Raw genomic sequence first — 7,325 nt, 5'->3', positions numbered from 1 at the left:
GGAGTGTTGCATTTATTTATTTTATATTTATTTTGGATTTCATGGTGGGTTTTTTGTTCTTGATTTATTGGGATGTTTCTTCTTGAATAGTTTAAAGAAGACTTGTCCGGCCCATGGGGACATTAACTTGTGATTTTGGGCTTTACAAATCAATTTATCTATGATGAATTGAAAATGGGGGACACTGATGTAAACAAGACGAAAGTCTTTCTCTGGTCTGCATCCCCTTAACAATTGTATGTATTGAGCTGTACTGTACCCATTCTGCAATCTGTTAATAAAGTTTTCAATCAATCAATCAATCAATCAATCAATCAATCAATCAATCAATCAATCAATTTAATATGCATGTATATGTCCAGTGATACAGGTATAAAGACACTATGGTCAGGCACTCTACTACTGGCCCCTGAGCAGCTAACACTGGAGCGGTTAAAGGTGCCTTGCTGGAGGGCACAGCTAGCAGGCACGTGCACACATAGAGCCCAACGGGTGCACAAGCACCTGCCCTTTTGTGCCTTTTTATGCCAATTATTTTTACCATATTTAATTTTTTACCTCCATATAGAGAGAGTGATCTGCAATCTGCTTGGGTTGGGGGTGCAATTCCTAACAGGCTCAACCATATGGATAAAAGTTCCCATATTATGTGCATTACACAAACTAAAAACAGATATTACATTACATTACACAAACTAAAAACAGATATTACATTACATCAGTAGCGGAGCCTATCAGACACGGGCCGGGGGGGCGGGGCTACATGACCGGGCCCTAGCCAATAAAGCTTGACATTATATAGGGAGTCCGGGGTGGTAATCTGACGCTTGTGCGTAAAAAGTCGCAAATAGTCTAAGATTACAATTTAAAACAATGTTTGAAAGAAAACTAACCAAAGAAAAGGTGTAATATTTAAGATTTCGTTTCTACAAAGGCTATAGAAACGAAATATATACAGATAATGATATAACATGAAATAAAGCCAACAAACTACAAGAACAACGAAAACATAGCCTAATAAAATTACTAAATTTCGGACACACCATTCACCACGGACCACGAGAGCAGCTGGCGGCGATGTCCCGACTATGTGCTTTCCTGGGCAGCTTGGTGTAAACTCCTCATCCTTTGCTTGCAGTAGTAGTGTGTTGGGGTGAATTGCCTCAAACATGTTCACTTCACAGTTGCATTTAATGTGATACTACACGAAGTAACAACAACCATATCAACATTTACCACAAACGCACGTTTTCTTGTTGACAGTGTGTGTCCGTGATTGTAGCCTACAGTACCTGTAAATCTGGCTCACCCCCACTAACGTTGTTGGCGGGCTGGGGCTCTTCAACAACTTAAAATTCCTCCCACAGGAGGAGAGTAGGGCGGAAAAAATATACATCTATATCTTGGACAATTTGTCTTTTCCTTGGTCCCTTTTATCTTTTTCTTTGCGTTTTGTCGCTCCACTTTTGTGTTTATAACTCTGTTGACAAGTGATTGATGATGACGTTCATTTACGTATGATGTTGATGGACGGCTGATGACGATTTTACCCAAAATACATTTGGAGATTTTTCATGTTTTTTTTTTGTTTTTTTTTTATCTTTTTCCCCCTCCGTTTTCCTCCGATTTTCTCCGATCCCAATGTTAGTCGTTATGCCAATTCCCAATGCCCTTCCTGGTTGCTGCGCACTTACCCCCCACAGTCGGTCTGGGAGAGTGGAGGCTATCACGTGCTTCCTCCGACACACGTCTAGCCAATCAACCGCTTCTTTTCACCTGGCAGCGCGGACTCTCACTGAGAGCGTGTAACGTGTGGAAGGATCACACTACCGTCCTTAGATCCTATCCGCGCTTAGCAGGCGCCCCGACCGAACTGTAGGAGTCGCTGTTTACAACGACCCGGACCCACCCCGCCAGCTTCTCCCACCCTCTAATACTGCCAATTGTATTAGTGTGAACGGCCAGCCAAGCTGGTGACAAGCCCGGAGCTGTGAGCTGGATTCGAACAGGCGAATCCAGCTCCTCCGGGGTTGGTGACGAACGCAATCTCCGCTACGCCACCTGACCGCCTCTGCAATTTTTCATGTTTTAATGTTAAATGTGAGTGTGAAAATAGCAGCACAAGTTCAACTCATATTATAGGCTACGATGCTTTATACCTAATATATGACCACAAACGTCAGTGCACTCAGTGGCGCGAGGCAGCAGGGCCCGCCTGCGAATATCTCGGGGGCGGAGCCTGCTACCTCGGCGACGGGCCCCCATTGGGTCCCGACCGTCCCGGGCGCGTGTATCACTTCCGCAACGGATTTAGTTGGATTTCGGTTTCCGGGTTCGCCTGATTGGCCGCGGCAGCGGCAAGGCGCCGCTACACGCTGCTGTGTTTCACTGCCGCTTTCCCACTTCAACGCCAGAGCAATATTGTCGCGCCATCTTCTGAGTGCAGACGCGCTGCTGTTTATGAGAGAGCGTAGATTTCAGTGTGTATCATTTAATCATTTATCATTTAACATTTGAAAGGCATACATTGTTGTCATACAGAAGTACAGAATACTTTTATCCAAAATGCTTCTTACTGTTACTGTTAGAGACTGTGCTAGACAAGATACGTATGAAATAAAATAGTATAGAGACATATGTACAATGTTCGATGCAGAATAGAAGTAACTGAGTTACCATACAATATACAATATACTATGCAATGTACTAATATACAATACGGCTCACTTTTCCCACTTCAATGACAGAGCTGCTGTTTAATAATATTGTCGCGTTGTGGAAAGCAGGATGAGAGAGCGTAGATTTCAGTGTGTATCATTTAATCATTTATCATTTAACATTTGAAAGGCATACATTGTTGTCATACAGAAGTACAGAATACTTTTATCCAAAATGCTTCTTACTGTTACTGTTAGAGACTGTGCTAGACAAGATAAGTATGAAATAAAATAGTATAGAGACATATGTACAATGTTCGATGCAGAATAGAAGTAACTGAGTTACCATACAATATACAATATACTATGCAATGTAGCAATATACAATACGCTATAGTGCAACGCAGCAATGGGATGAGGTACAATTTACAGTAAGGTGTACGAGTTGCAGTGCAAATGCTTCTTACTGGCGCGCTCCAGAGACTGTTACCATACAATATACAATATACTATGCAATGTACTAATATACAATACGCTATAGTGCAAAGCAGACGCGGGATGAGGTACAATTTACAGTAAGGTGTACGAGTTGCAGTGCAAATGCTTCTTACTGTTGCGCTCCAGAGACTGTTACTGTACCATACAATATACAATATACTATGCAATGTAGCAATATACAATACGCTATAGTGCAACGCAGCAATGGGATGAGGTACAATTTACAGTAAGGTGTACGAGTTGCAGTGCAAATGCTTCTTACTGGCGCGCTCCAGAGACTGTTACCATACAATATACAATATACTATGCAATGTACTAATATACAATACGCTATAGTGCAAAGCAGACGCAGGATGAGGTACAATTTACAGTAAGGTGTACGAGTTGCAGTGCAAATGCTTCTTACTGTTGCGCTCCAGAGACTGTTACTGTACCATACAATATACAATATACTATGCAATATAGCAATATACAATACGCTATAGTGCAACGCAGCAATGGGATGAGGTACAATTTACAGTAAGTGTACGAGTTGCAGTGCAAATGCTTCTTACTGGCGCGCTCCAGAGACTGTTACCATACAAGTGATTCTTGACAAAAGGGACACGCCAATATTATTAGATGACTGATGACTGCACAGCAGCGTGGCGCGATATTATTAGATGACTGATGACCAAGGCCAGATTAAGACTTCAGAGGCCCCTGGGCCAGATTCTTGTGGAGGCCCTCCCACATACACATACACGTGCACGCACGCACAGTGGTGTTTGTATATGTCACTTTAAAAAATATATAGAATATTTAGAAGTGGTGGGCTCTGAGGGCCAAGCTAAAAGGACTTTGATCACCCCTGCCCACTTTGACAACCTAGGATGGCTTAGAGTAGACGACAGAGTACAGCAACTTGCAATGGGCCTGGTCTACAAGATACACTACACGACCAAGGTACCCATGTACATGTCAAAATACTTCCCAAAGGTCAGTGAATACCACGATCACAACACCAGAGGGAGCTCCACAAATCATGTTAAACCCAGATTCGGCTCAAACAAGGGACTAAACACGTTTTGCAATTATGCCACATCAATGTGGAACGCCCTACCCAAAGCTGTAAAGGAATGTGAATCACTACCCACTTTCAAAAACACTCTCAAAGAACACCTACGGGAGACTGCAATTCGAAACTAGCCCCTGTAAATGTCCTAACACAACCCCCTCCAATGTACAGTAAATGACCAAGTATGGTTGTCAATATTCCAATGTACAGTTTTTCCTTGTACAGTTGTACAGTGTCCCCCACCCACCCACCCCTCCCACCCACCGAACCACCTCCAATGTACAGTCCCCCCCATCTCCCCAACCCCACCCCACCTACCCAACCTCCTCCAATGTACAGTTTCTACGTCAAATGTATATACTCTCTTTTCTGGACTCTTTTCGTATCACAAACAGTACTGTATTTGCAAATCTGGTATGTCATAAATGTATAGATGTAGCAGTACTGTCTATCTGTATGTCATGTATGTCATATATGTTATGATGAATTGAAAATGGTCTGCATCCCCTCTGGTCTGCATCCCCTTAACAATTATTGAGCTGTACTGTACTGTACTGTACCCATTCTACAATCTCTTAATAAAGTTTTCAATCAATCAATCAAGAAGAGAAAAGAAACACATCATGTTGGAGACAAGAATATAATATTAGAATAGTAAGCTTACTTTTACGTGAATGTCAATTTAAATTATAATTAGGGGGGGGAGGGGGTTGAAATGTGTTTTTGTCCTGTGTTACTGTCTGTGAATTAATGAATGAATGAAAATTGTATTTAACAGATTGCAGAATGGGTACAAATAATACAGTACGGCTCAATACACACAATTGTTAAGGGGATGCAGACCAGAGAAAGACGTTTGTCTTGTTTACATCAGGGTCCCCCATTTTCAATTCATAGTGACATGTATGACATGCACAACATATATGACATCATGACATTTATGGCATAGGGACATACATAACATACAGGTATATAGTACTGTTACATTTGTGACATATATGATATGCAAATATACAGTACTGTTACCCATAGATCCTGACAGAGAGTATATACATATGATGGGGAGGGGACTGTACATTAGGAGGGGGTGGGTGGGTGGGAGAGAAATATACATACGGTGGGGAGAGAATATATACATTACATACGGTGGAGAGGGGACTGTCTATTAGGTGGGGGTGGGGCTGTATGTATGTATGTATGTATGTATGTATGTATGTATGTATGTATGTATGTATGTATGTATGTATGTATGTATGTATGTATGTATGTATGTATGTATGTATGTATGTATGTATGTATAAAAGAAAAAAAATACAATAGAAATATTGACTGACGTTTCTTAGGCGACTCTTTCGAAGTTGGTTAAGGTTAGAGTATGGAATCAGGGCTGGTGTTCTATAGCCCTGCTCTAAGACAAACTCTAACCTTAACCAACTTCGAAAGAGTGCCTAAGCTTAACCGGTGAAAGAAAGAGGCGTCACACGATTGGCGCTACCAGAAACGTCAGTGGCCAATCAGAGCGCAGAACGCGAACACGGACCTGGAAATCCGTTGGTAAAAGTATTCAGGCGTCGGGGCTGGGATGTGGAGATGCAAGTTTTGACTTTTTATTGCTGTTTTTACCTCAAACGGAAAACCTCAAACTCTTATGAAGAGGAGAAAAAATACTCAAGATTAGCCACTTGCAGATGGCAGGGTGTGACGTACTGTATATTTTAGTTGATGAAATATTTTTGTTGACTATTTTAGTTGATGAAATATGTTTTCATTTCAGTGTCACAGTATGACATCGATCTCCAAAATAAGAAATAAAATAAAAATAAAATGTGGGGCCTCTAGTGACGAGGGGCCTCCAAAATTTTTTAAATAAAAGTAAAAATAATTATAATAATAATTTGGGGCCTCTAGTGACAAGGGGCCTCCAAAAAAATAAAAAGTTAAAAAAATAATAATACTAATTTGGGGCCTCTTGTGACGAGGGGCCTCCAAAAGGCCTCTAGTGACGAGGGGCGTTCAAAATTTTTTTAAATTAAAGTTACAAAAAATTATAATAATGTTGGGGCCTCTAGTGACGAGGGGCCTCCAAATTTTTTTTAAATAAAAATAAAAAATCACTAGAGGCCCACGGGCCGCGGCGCAGACGGCCCGGTCGTTAATCCGGCCCTGCTGATGACTGCACCGATGTGAAAGGGGAAGTGAACTCCAGCCTCGCGGTCAAGTCCACTCCGCCGCGAGTGTCAACACAGCAGCGCGCTGCCACGGGGGCGGGCCACGGTGTGTCACGTGGCCGTCGCGGCCAATCAGGCGAACCCGGAAACCGAAATCCAACTAAATCCGTTGCGGAAGTGATACACGCGTCCCGGGCCCGGGGAGCAGCGTCTCTACATTTCGTAGCTCCATTTCTGCAGACCCCTCTCTGATTGGTTGAACTCCATTTCTGCAGACCCCTCTCTGATTGGCCACTACGCCCATGTGACCGCGGCAGCGCGAGAGAGCTGCAGTGCGGCAATAGGCTGCATTCTATTGCCATTCTCTGTGACAAACTCTAACCTTAACCAACTCCGAAACAGCACCTAAACTTAACCCTTCTAACCTTAACCAACTCCGAAACAATGCCTAACCTTAACCCTAACCTTAACCAACTCCGAAACAATGCCTAAACTTAACCATAACCTTAACCAACTCCGAAAGAATATTGCCATGCTCTAAGACAAACTCTAACCTTAACCAACTCCGAAACAGCGCCTAAACGTAACCCTTCTAACCTTAACCAACTCCGAAACAATGCCTAACCTTAACCAACTCCGAAACAATGCCTAAACTTAACCATAACCTTAACCAACTCCGAAAGAATATTGCCATGCTCAGGGCCGCCTGGGAGAAATGCGAGGCCCTGTGCGAGATTTAACGCGAGCCCCCCCCCCCCCCCCCCCCCAAAAGGTTAAAAAAAAAAATATATATATATATATATATATATATTTTTTTTTTATACAGTCAACATATTCTTAAATAATAGCGCTGCCCGAGGCGGGGCATGATACAGTCAACATATAGCAAAAGAGAGAGCGAGAGAGAGCTCCCGTTCTACAGTCAATATACAGTGTACAGAGAGA

Source organism: Notolepis coatsorum (genome assembly GCF_963971535.1).
Source record: "Notolepis coatsorum genome assembly, chromosome: 3".
NCBI lineage: Eukaryota > Metazoa > Chordata > Actinopteri > Aulopiformes > Paralepididae > Notolepis > Notolepis coatsorum.
This window is presented reverse-complemented; position numbering follows the sequence as displayed.